Below are 13,563 nucleotides of genomic sequence, written 5' to 3' on the forward strand. Positions count from 1 at the left end.
ACTAGAGCTATCATGGTCAATCTCAAACATACCTCCCGCAGCGGAGTGCTCTCCGCCCTGCGGCTCAATGCATCGGCTACCACATTAGCCTTGCCTGGGTGGTACAGGATCTCACAATCATAATCCTTGACCACATCCAACCACCTTCTCTGACGCATATTTAGGTTGGGCTGATCCATCAAATACTTCAAACTCTTATGGTCCGTGTATATCGTACACCGAACCCCATACAAGTAGTGACGCCAAATCTTGAGGGCGAACACCACTGCCCCCAACTCTAGATCATGGGTGGGATATCTCGTCTCATGAGGCTTCAGCTGCCTCGATGCATACGCTTTCACATGCCCCCTCTGCATCAACACCGCTCCCAATCCCAAAATCGATGCATCACAGTATACCACAAAGTCCTCCATCCCTTCTGGGAGAGCTAACACCGGGGCTTCGCACAACCTCTGGCGAAGTGTCGCAAAGGAGGCCTGCTGTTCGGGGCCCCATGAAAAAGCAACACCCTTCCGGGTCAATCTGGTGAGTGGCACTGTGATCTTGGAGAAATCCTTAATAAACCTCCGATAATACCCTGCCAACCCTAGGAAACTCCTGATCTCGGAGGGTGACTTCGGCACCTCCCAACTCATCACCACCACAACCTTGGCCGGATCGACCAATATCCCTTCCTGGTTAACGAGATGTCCTAAGAACCGGACCTCCCGCAACCAGAAATCACACTTGGAGAATTTGGCATAAAGCCTCTCCGATCTCAGAACCCCGAGAACCTCTCTCAAATGCACCTCACGCTGCTCTCTAGATCTTGAATATACCAGAATGTCATCGTTAAATAGAATCACCGACCGATCCAGCATCGGCCTACACACTCGGTTCATGAGATCCATGAACACTGCCGGGGCATTGGTGAGCCCGAAAGGCATCACCACAAACTTGTAATGCCCATGACGCGTCCTAAACGCTGTCTTCTGGACGTCCTCATCCCGCACCCTCACCTGATGATATCCAGACCTCAAATCGATCTTGGAAAACCAAGATGCTCCCTGCAACTAATCGAGTAAATCGTCGATCCTCGGCAACGGGTAACGGTTCTTGACCGTCAACTTGTTCAACTCCCGGTAATCAATACACATCCGGTGTGAACCATCCTTCTTTTTGACGAACAGGATAGGCGCTCCCCACGGCGAGCTGCTCGGCCGAATAAACCCCTTCCCCAGCAGCTCTTGAAGCTGCGAGGATAACTCTTATATCTCTGGAGGTGCAAGGCGATAGGGCACCTTGGCGATAGGCGCGGCCCCCGGAACCAAATCGATACTGAACTCCACTTGCCTCACAGGAGGCACACCCGGCAACTCCTCGGGAAACACATCCGGGAACTCACGCACCACCGGAACCTCCTCAACTGAACTCGGCCTCTCGGAATCTACCCGTGTATCCATCACATACGCCACAAAACCCTTACAGCCCTACTGTAGACACTGCCTCGCTCTAGCGGCCGAACAAAACGCTGATCCTGAACGTGTACCCTTGCCGTACACCAAAAGAACTCCCCCACTAAGGTCTCGTATGGTCACCAGCTTTCGCTCACAGTTGATAACCGCACCGAATCTGCTCAACCAATCCATGCCCACAATGACACAGACATCACCCATTGCAATAGGAACCAAATTAATCGGGAACTCAACACCGAAAATCTCGACTACGCAACCTCGGAGAACCTCCGTGGTATATATCACCCTCTCATCAGCTATGGAAAATCTCAGAGGCGTACTCAACGCCTCACGACTAACACTGATATGCTGACTAAAAGCCAAAGATACAAAAGACCGACTTGCACCCGAGTCAAATAACACCAAGGCAGGTACAGAATTCACAAGAAAAGTACCTACGCATAACATAACATAAGCATAATATCTCAACATCAAAATAAATACATGAAAGAATACATACCAGCCACCACATTGGGCGCTGCGCGGACCTCCTCCGCGGTCAGCTGAAAGGCTCTCCCTCGTGCCCTCAGCGCCTCGGCCTTCACTGGCCGACTCTCTGTAGCTCTGATGGCGGCAGGAGCAGATCCCTGAGGTGCTCCCTGAGATGACCCTCGCAACTGCGGACACTCTGCCTTCCGGTGTCCGGTCTGATTGCAGTGGAAGCATACTGCAAACCCCTTGGGGCAATCCTTGGCCATATGCCCCTCCTTGCCACATTTGTAGCAAGATCCTGCTCTACACACTCCATCGTGACCCTTGCCATACTTCCCACAAGTGCGGCCCTTCTGGCTCCCTGGTTTGGGATCAGCAGGCTTGGCCCGCTTGGCTGCCGGCTGAGACTGTGGCGGTCGGCGATCCCTCCCCTGAGACTCCGCCTCCTCCCTGGCCTGAGTCTCCAGCTCAATCTCCCTCTTCCGGGCATTTGCCTGAAGCTCAGCAAATATCCGGTATGAGGAGTTCGCCGCGAACTCCCGAATGTCTCGCCTCAAAATACTCAAATATCGGCTCATACGTGCCTGCTCAGTGGACACGTGCTTAGGGCAGAACATCGCCCTCTCATGGAACATCCTGGTGATCGCTGTAACTGACTCAGTACCCTGCTTGAGGGTTAGAAAATCCTGTGCCAAATGCTCCCTCTCCACCTGGGGAACGTACTCATCTTGGAACATGATAGTGAACCTCTCCCAGGTCACTGCCGCAAGCTCAGCAGGCGTAAAATGCACCGTCACAAACTTCCACCAGCCCTTCACTCCCAAGCGAAGCTGGTTCAGCGCGAACCGAAACTTCAAATGCTCAGAAGATGAGCAAGTGAAGAAACACCCCTCTATATCAGAAATCCACCTCATAGCTTCCACCGGGTCCTGGGTCCCATCAAACTCTGGTGGTTTTGTGTTGCTGAACTCCCGGAACAGCAACGCATCACCACCTTGCGGCCTTGCGGCAGCAATAGCTGCGGTGGCCGCTGCAACAGCAGCCTCAGAAAGAGCGGCATAACGCTCATCAAAGGTCTCAATCAGCATGGTCTTAATAGACCCGAACATCTCTGGTATCTTTGCCCTGATGACCGCAGCCACCTCCTCATGGATGATCCGGCGGATCTCCTCATCACTGGTATCACTACTCTCAGGCATCAAACGTGTCCTCACTATGATCTACCTCTGAAATACAACATACGAAAAATTAGAACCCCTTCGAGCATACTCACACTCGACAACTCATTCCTCCTTGATCCTTGGTATTCCAAAGATTCTTACTTGGGCTGTACACCGCTCCGGTGCTTTCAGTAGTACGGGCCCAATACTACTGTCCGCACCGTCTCAGAATACACCCCAAGTCCTCCTCTTCGGATCCCAACTTCCAAGTACACTATCATGCACAGGCTATTCTCTAATAGATCCCTCATAAGCCTCTCGCTGCTACCTACTCACTCTCAAGCATCTCATAGCAGCTCACCACTTCCTAGGCTAAGGCATCACAAATCAGGCCACTCTAGTCCTAATAGGAATACTTAGCCTACTCTAGCATGCGAATACATCATATCAATATCAATAGCACATAACATGAGGGTATTTTGGAAAATCACCGTTCGGGCGCGGAATGATCGTACACACAACTCTGCTCTGCGTTTCTTATCAAAATATTTTACTCTTTTTGAAAATACTTCTCAAATCCTCAGTTTGAGTTCAAATACGCCCGAAGGTGTACTCGAATCCCTCAAACCAAGGCTTTGATACCAACTTGTAACACCATGAATTTCAAAATAATTTTACGCAGAATATAAAAACATTTTCCATTTAATTTTCATAAAACATCAAGTTTAAATCTTCAATTCACATCATACAAAATCCCAAGATCATATCACATAAAAATCCCTTGCGTGTGTACAGATCAAGCCGACGCCTTCCCAAGGTCATCACTAGTACCTGAAACAAACAACACTAACATTGTAAGCACAAAGCTTAGTGAGTTCCCCAAAATACCACATAAACATATATTAGCCACTCGAGGCTATAACTCTATGGGTCCGTGCACCCAAACTCTTTGAACCCTCAGGTTCTAACTCTGGGAACCTTCCGGTTCCAACTCTATAAACATGCACAGCATAAATCACATAGACATCATGCAGTACAACACATAGCATACACATAACATACACATACTCTGACACATAACTCTGATTACCCACTCAAGGTAAAGTATAGTGAGAAGACTCACCTCGTATATCTCGATAACCCGCGAATCCTGGAAATCACTCGTGCTCGATCCTCCGAGCTATAATCCTCCTATAACATCATACATCTCTAATTAACACTTTTACCACTAAGGTTGACTACCCCTATCAAGTCAACACTGGTCAACTCTGGTCAACGGTCAACGGTCAACGGTCAATTTTGACCGGACTCGGCGAGTGCACTAGGGCGACTCGGTGAGTCTATACGTATTCACCAACTCTTCTAGGATTCTCTTTTGACACGTCGAGTACTCCCCTGACTCGACGAGTTCCACCTGGCATGAATCGCGGGGCCACCACGACTGAACTCGCCGAGTCTCAAGATCAACTCGGCGAGTCCCAGCTCGACTCAGTCCATCTGTCAACCCTCTCTAACTCTCCCTGACTCACTGAGTCGACCCTTAACTCGACAAGACCACTCGTTGAGTGGTCAAGGACAAACTTCATGCTACTCGCCGAGTCTGTTCTTCGGACTCGGCGAGTCCATGCCATGCACCAACTCAATCTCACTTCTGAGGTCAGATCCGCTCCAACAACTCATAGATATGGCCCTCCCAAGCACATTCATCACGTAAAGTTCATGTCTTGGTGCTCATAACACACCCCATGCCTCATAAATAGTGTTTTGACCTCAAGCACAAAGACCCCAATCCAAAACCGCCATGGATTCATAAAAAGCTTGGACAAAGGGACACTCTGGACCTCCAAGGGTCCAGATCCATAACCTAACTCGCTTAAGGGACCAAGGAAGCACTAGATCTAGCCACAAAAGGGCTCAATAATTCCTAAATCAACATGAACATCAACATAATAGAGAATGGCTCGAAAATAATACCTCAAACGTGATGTTTTGGACCTCAAATCTTCAGAAAGTGGCTCCTCTTGTTTCCCCCCTTTGGCTATTGCTTCCTTTTCCTTGCTTGATAACACCTCCAAGGTCAATAATGGCTCCTTGACTTACTCCAAACGCTCAAGCTCACTAGGGTTTCTCTCAAGGGACTGGTGAGCACAAATGAAGGCCATAAGGCCCTTTAAATAGGCTCCAAACCCGAGAAATTAGGGTTTCACTAAACAGCGCGGACTCGCTGAGTCCATTCCTTGGACTCGCCGAGTCCGGGCACGAACCCGCGTCCTGAACCGCGATCCTACTCGGCGAGTTTGAGCTCCAACTCGCCGAGTCCCCTCACAAAACTCCAAAAAAATATAAGCATAAAAGATACCTGGAAATCCGGGCTGTTACAATTATTGGGGAAGAATACAGGTTTATAAAGGGGATGAAAAAAGTTTTAACGCTAGGTAAAAAGGTACAAGAGGGTGAGAAGTCGAATGGGGTTTTTGGGGGGAATCAATGATTTTGTGGATTAAATCTCAGCCACACGAAAGTAAAACGGGTTTAAAAAGATTTTGAGGGATTTCCAAAAGGGGTTTGCATTTAATGTATGTTGGGTAGCGTAGGACTTTATTTTTGTGTTGCGTCATTGGGCTCGGTTTATAGTCCAGTTTTGCACTCCGGTTTGGGCCTGTCCAACCGTGAGCTTGTAGGGTTTACTATATAATAATATGCTTGCATGCATATTAGGTTAACGATCTAGAATACGATTTACAGAATTACCATAGCTTTGCAGATTTCTTTATCGTTCTTGTAAACCGTTAATCCTCTACAGTTGTAGTTCTTTATCGAGCTCTTCTGAGGATTGTTTATTAATCATTCAACATCGTTTGATCCATTATTGTGTTCTTGCTGTTTACTCGTTTATTTCTTTACCTGTTTCATAGATCTAATCGATCTCCAAGTTAGTTTTTAACTTATCAATTGGTATCAGACCTCGATAAGATGAAGGGTTGCTGACTCAGGGTTGCTGACTCAGGGGGGAGTCTAATGGATTGAATTTCAAACGGCGGTAAAAATTAATCCACGTGGCAATTTTCCAACTGAAAGCACTTCACAAACCGAAAGTGCCACACCATCCGAAGGTGCATCAACGCCCAAAAGCTCCACACCTCAAGAGACCTCTGAAGCTCAAAACATTCCTGAAAGCTCATCTATCGAGGGGGAGCATGCTGATATGACTTACGACTATGAAAGCCAGTCCAAACCAGAAGAAATGATAAACGCTGAATTAGATCCAACCTTTGATACAAACTACCCACCTCTCACCAAATGGACCAGCGATCATCCTGTCTCTCAAGTTGTTGGTGATGTATCTGAAAAGGTTCTGACTCGATCACAACTCAAGGCAAAACAGACTTCCTTGTTTTCAAAAGTCGAATTCTACATGTTCAACTCATTCGTATCAAAAGTTGAACCAAAGACAGTTAATACTGCTCTTGATAACTCCGATTGGGTTCAAGCCATGCAAGATGAACTAAACGAATTCGAGAGGAACAAAGTCTGGCGTCTTATTCCAACTCCTCCAGATGCCTCGGTCGTTGGTCTTAAATGGGTCTTTAGGAACAAAATGGACAAGGAAGGAAACGTAATTCGAAACAAAGCTCGTCTGGTCGTGAAGGGATATTGTCAGGAGGAAGGGATTGATTATGAAGAAACGTTCGCTCCCGTAGCTAGGCTGGAATCGGTAAGAATATTTCTAGCCTATGCTCACGTGGCAATTTCGGTAGGTGACGCGGTCAAAATTAATCCACGTGGGCGTATCATTGAAAAGATGCCGTTACAAGGATAAGATGAAGGGTTGCTGACTCAGGGGGGAGTCTAATGGATTGAATTTCAAACGGCGGTAAATCGGGGACGCATGCGAAATTGAAACGTCCATTCTTTAACTGACACTGTGGACGCGTGTGCGAATTTGAAGCGATTCCACTCTGGCACATAAAGGCGCGTGTGGATTTGAAACGGTTTCTTCAGAAACGACGCTTGTTGGGCAGCGTGTTACAAGGAATCTGACATTCTCTCTCATGCGTGATCATCGCATTCCTTAACTGTCACGCATCAGTCAAATTTCGGAGAAAACCTTTCGTATTTCGATAGAAGATTTGAACAGATTTTTCTCTCTCCTGCAAACCACTATAAAAGGCGACCTTATCTCCCTTTTACCTCTTTACCGCATCCAAATTTCCAAGAGAGCAAAAATTCCCTGATTCATCTTCTTCCCCACTTCAACAATGGCAGAATCATCGTCCGTTCACGCTACTTCTCACGTCCTTCCCATTCGCCCTCAACAGTGTTTGGTGATCGACTTAACCCCTCAGGCGTACGATTCCTACATGTTCCCGATTATCGAGTGACTGAAGTATTCTTCTATCGCTCCTGCACTTTCACGGGTGGAAACAGTGCCCATGGAGATATTATCGCAGATCTATGCGACTGCACATTATGACAAAGCAGTCGATAGAATCTTCTTCGAGGTTGCTGATCACAAAGCCTCGATTTCCAGGCATCGATTTGGCTCATTGCTTGGGTTTGCTGCTGACCCTTCTAGGGTTAATCCGAAGACGATTCCGATTGGGCACGTCTACAATATGTTCTACAATATGGGGTACACGGAGGTGCTCACCTCCGTCGCAAAGTTTAAAAAGTCATGATTGCCGCCACAGTGGAATGGTATGTTCACTGTCCTCTTCAAGGGTCTTTCAGAACGGAGCTCAGGTTCAGACGGCTCCACTCGGCTCTTTCTCTCTATCATGTACGGGGTTTACAATGGAGTCAATCTTGATTATGGGTTGGTTCTCTGGCAACAACTCATCCAGAGTTTATCCTCCTCTTCACGACATTCTGAGGTGTCGTATGCCAGGTTCTGGACCATCGTTACTAAATGGGCGATGAATAAGCACGATGTTCCCACTGCTGCCGGTGCATCGATGTCTTCGATTGGTACATTCCATACCACGAAGATTATCGTCTCAGATGCATCGAGGTTCTCTTTCATTGGCTCCATCCCGGAGACCATGTACGGTGATGTTCCAGGTGACAGCAGGATCATCCGGACTATCATGGAGATCAAGCAGTCTGGACCGAGGGAGCTCACACAAGAGATGCTCAAGTCTATACATGATGCCGATAAGCGTGTTTCAAGAGGCAAAAAGGCAGAAAAAGGAAAGCAAGTGGCGAAGGGGGCTAAAGGCCCTTCTCCCAAAAAGAGGAAAGCTACTAAACCTGCTCAGTCCCCCCAGCAGAAGAGGCGCAAGACTCAACCCAAGCGAAAGCTCATTATCGCTTCCTCTTCTGGTGAGTCGGAAGGTGAGAGTACGGATTCGGACGGCTCTCAAAGAGGGCACACCCCTCCAAGAGGCAACACCCCACCCAGATCACCTACCCCTGACATGGAAATCCATAACTCTCCAATTCCCTCTCCTACTCAAACAATTCCCACTTCCATTCCCACCATAACCCCCACTACCAACATTCCTCAAACCTCTATCCCTATACCACCACCCATTTTCACAACAGCCACTGCAAAGGTTACAACCAATGTATCTGATACGGGGGTTCATACCGATGCAACCGAACCACCACCAGTAACCGAACCCATACACACAACCGAAACCCAACAACCAATCGAACCTTCACCTACACCTACACCCGAAACAACCCCTCCATAACCCACCCATACAACCGAACCACCACCAGCTTCACCATCACCACCATCTGTCGGTCATGCCTCTGACGGAGATAACCCCTTCCTTGGCGGGGAGAACATGCAATTTGATTCGGTCTATTTCAGTCCATTTCAGGTGCAAAGCGACGATGATGAGGATGCTCCAGTAACAAAGAAGCACCTTAAGGAGTTGCATGAGAAGGTCGATTTGCTCATTGCTTCCTCCTCCAATTTTCAGTCATCTCTCTCTGAAGCTGCTCTTCAGAAGATTGTTGATGCCTTCTCTAGGGCTCAGCAAGATTCAGTCGCTTCTGCCACTGCCGCCATAGATGCCTCGACGAAAGCTTGTGAGGCAGCGAACGAAAAAGTCGATAAACTATTCTCTGACGCCTCTACCCTGTTAAAATCTTTACACGAGAGTGCCGATGCTACAAAGATAACGTTGGAACCAATTGTTCAACAGTTGGCCACGTTCGTCTCCACGGAGTTAAAGTCGTTTGCCACCCTTCGCCAATCAATCAATGACGACAACTCGGCCCTTCGTGCCTCCATCGACGAGCGCCTCTCTAAACTCCAAGAGGATCTGGCCACAGAAAACTCGTTGATGGACGTTCTCGCAAGCAAAACCACCGCCCTCAAGGTTAAGAGCGCTCAACTTTCCAACTCTCAGCAACAATTTGACGCTCTTCGATCCGAACGGGAGGTCATCAAGACATGTGTTTCGGATGTACACTCTGCCATATCCAACATCCTGGAAGCACACGATCCGATCCTGAACCATTCGGTGAGGCGAACCCTTGCTGAAAAACTTGCTCCTGCCCAGGACCTACTCAGTAAAATAGAAGGGCTACCTAGTTTCGTGTCCACTCCGAAACAAGGGGGAGAAGTGAAGTCCGGATCGAAACCACCTCCTTCCTCAAAAGCTGCTTACACAACCGAACCTCCTCCTACGGGTCAAACTTCGGGTTCAGGTGTGTAGGATAAAGGAAAGAAGATAGCTGAGGAAGAAGATGAAGATGATAAAGAAACCATTGCTGAATTGCTGAAACGCAAAAATAGTCGCAATGTTGATAATGACAACATTCTTGTGGCGCGAGAAGCTGAAGAAGCTGAACGCAGACAAAAAGAAGCCCACGATCTCCTCAAGAGCAGGAAGACTCTTTTCCCTGCTTGGACTCGAGAGAGAATGATTAAGGAGGCTATCGATACTCCAAGCATCCTATGGCTCGAACCGGTGATCTCCTTCGACTGCTACAATTATGTCGACTCGCAGTTCGACATGCCCTTAACCCGAAAGGCGTTCATCTTTCACGCCTTTGCCTGTGTTGCCGAAGTCCCTCATCCTCATCCGGAGGTTGATCGGGAATTAATCAAGTTCTATCTGAAGGCTGCTCAACCACAGTATCAGACCTGGAGCGCTCAGAAGATAGTCAACGTTCGGGTTCTGAAGCCTTATTCTGAAGGGAGATTCATCAATGTTCGGTTCAGGGTGATCAGAGGATCTACAAAAACCGAACATCTCATATCTTTAGCAGATCTACCGAATCTCAATCCCCATGACTGGATTGTTCTGCACAACATCCTTTTGACGAATGAAGCTGAATATGGTCCGATCATAGACCATCTCAAAAGGATGTTGGTATGTTATATCATGGAGGTAGCCCTAATGGATCAGGAGATTGCCAATGTCTTCAAGAAGAAACCGAAGATATCTCCTGTTGGCTCAGCCAGTGATCTGAACCAGATGAAGATGGGAAAGACTGACCCAAGGCGTAATTCGGTCATGTTCACTAGGGCTGAAGGACAGAAATGTCTCTTTGCCTTAGCGGATAAACATCTTTATACCACTGCTTGTCTAGAGCATGTGTTGGGGATCATCCATCGGTGTAAAGAAAATGCAGCGGATGATATCAAATACTTTGACGACATGATTCAGTGGTACATCCGATTCAGACAAACAATACTTGCCCTTATCTCGCGTCTGTTTCAGATTGTAAAGAAGAAAGTTCCTGCTGCTGCTGGCCCAAGCAAGAAGTAATGATCTCGCTCCAATTGACGCAAAGGGGGAGATTGTTGGGTAGCATAGGACTTTATTTTTGTGTTGCGTCATTGGGCTCGGTTTATAGTCCAGTTTTGCACTCCGGTTTGGGCCTGTCCAACCGTGAGCTTGTAGGGTTTACTATATAATAATATGCTTGCATGCATATTAGGTTAACGATCTAGAATACGATTTACAGAATTACCATAGCATTGCAGATTTCTTTATCGTTCTTGTAAACCTTTAATCCTCTACAGTTGTAGTTCTTTATTGAGCTCTTTTGAGGATTGTTTATTAATCATTCAACATCGTTTGATCCATTATTGTGTTCTTGCTATTTACTCGTTTATTTCTTTACCTGTTTCATAGATCAAATCGATCTCCAAGTTAGTTTTTAACTTATCAATGTAGATCAGACGCATGTCAATACGTCAGGTAAACGCGGGGGTGATGAGAGTGAAAGTTGTAACTGATGGGACGTGGTAGGGAGAGGAAAGGACAAATTAAGGATGAGTTTATTGGAAAATCGTTCTTTTTGTCATCATCCCTAAAATAGGTCTGATACGGGGAATATTCACAAAGAGAATGTGACAGTTTCTAAGGGGAATGTTTAATTTTATTTAATGATAGATCATTAAATAGCACACAAAGATTCGAGAGTTAATGAAACAAATGGGAAATTATTATGACAGTCGCAGATGGAAACATCATTGCGGTTGAGAATCTTCATCGTTGATGAACAAAGGAAAGACTGCAGTGAGGAACTGTGAGAAAAACGCTTGTACAAAAGTTAGAAATAAGAGAACATTAGAACCCATGAGAGATATGTATGACACATGATTGCGGTACCTAGACTACGGTACCAAAACCATCTATCATTTGTAATTCTCAGTTAGAACCGCAACGGAGACCAATAATGGTCTGCGGTAGCCAACATCTGTAAGAATGCATTGATTTTTGTAGAGTCAAGTGCTTTTGTAAAAACATCAGAAATCTCTTCATGAGTAGGAACAAAGATGAGTTCAATATTACCTTTAAGAATATGATCTTTTATGAAATGATACCGTAAGTCAATATGTTTTGTCTTGGAGTGCTGATTAGGATTATGAGAGATCGCTATAACACTTTCAGAGTCACAGTAAATTGGTATCCACAACATTCTGTACCCGTAGTCTAGCAATTGTGTCTTCATCCAAAGGACTTGGGAACAGCAGCTGGCTGAGGCCACATACTCGGCTTCTACAGTAGATAGAGATACATAAGTTTGTTTTTTCGAGGACCAGCTAACAAGTCTTCCTCCTAAAAATTGGCATCCACCAGATGTGCTTTTTCGATCAAGCATGCATCCGGCATGATCAACATCTGTGAAGGCTTGAAGACTGGAGTCATTGCCTGCGGGATACCATAGACCAAGATTTTTCCTTCCTTTAAGATACCGAAGAATTTGTTTGGCTGCGGTCATGTGTGATACTTTCGGATCAGCCTGGTATCTTGCACACACACCAGTTGCGAAGACAATGTCAGTTCGGCTTGCGGTAAGATACATCAGCGAACCAATGATACCTCTATAAGTCTTGTGATCTACCGATTCACCGGAGGGATCAACAGAGATACTATAACCGAAGGCCACAGGGATCTTAGCAGAAGAACAGTTGTCCATTGAATATTTCTTCAGAAGTTCAATGGTGTATTTCTCTTGATGAATGAATATTCCTAGTGATACTTGTTTTACTTAAAGACCTAGAAAGAAGTTAATCTCTCTTTTCATGCTCATTTTGAACTTGTTGGTCATGAGCTTAGCAAATTCATCCACCATCGCTTGATCAGATGACCCGAAGATGATATCATCCACATATATTTGTACCATCATAAGGTGGTCACCATTTGCTTTTCTGAATAGTGTGGGATCAATCACTCCTCTCTTGTACCCGGATGAGACAAGGAATTCAGAGAGTGTCTCATACCAAGCTATTGGGGCTTGTTTCAAACCGTAGACTGCTTTTTCAAGCTTGTAGCAGTGATCTGGAAATTCAACATTTTCAAATCCTGGAGGTTGTTGAAGACAAACCTCTTCCTTTAGTTCCCCATTGAGAAAAGTACTCTTAACGTCCATCTGGTGTACCTTGACGTTTTTGTGGGCTGCGTATGCTAGAAAGATCCGGATGGCTTCCATGCGTGCTACCGGAGCATACGTTTCATCGTAGTCAATGACTTCCAATTGACTATAGCCCTTGGCAACAAGCCTTGCCTTGTTTCTAATGAATGGGCCAGATTCATCTAGCTTGTTTTTGAAAACCCATCTTGTACCAACAATATTATGACTTTGTGGGAGGGCACAAGTTGCCAAACTTTGTTTCTTTCAAATTCATCCAGTTCTTTTTGCATTGCGGTTATCCAGTCTGGTTCAAGCAGTGCTTATTTGATCGTTCTAGGTTCTACCGAGGACATAAATGCTGCATAGTAGCAGTGATCAGATAAGTCCTTGGAAGACCGAGTCTGGATACCTGCGGATGGGTTGCCAATAATTTGACCTGGTGGGTGGTCTTTCGTCCATACATGAAGACGTGGCAGCAAATGATCAACAACTACGGTAGAAGGGATATCTTGGATGTCAGAGGAATCTGCGGTTGGAGATGGCTGTCCCCCCTGGATTTGAGAACATATTAGTGAATCATCTTGATCTATTGGAGCAGGATTTTGTCGAGTAACCGGGAGAGGTTGAGGTTCCCCCTGGGTTGCGGACGGGAG

Source organism: Lactuca sativa, chromosome 7, assembly GCF_002870075.4.
Source record: "Lactuca sativa cultivar Salinas chromosome 7, Lsat_Salinas_v11, whole genome shotgun sequence".
NCBI lineage: Eukaryota > Viridiplantae > Streptophyta > Magnoliopsida > Asterales > Asteraceae > Lactuca > Lactuca sativa.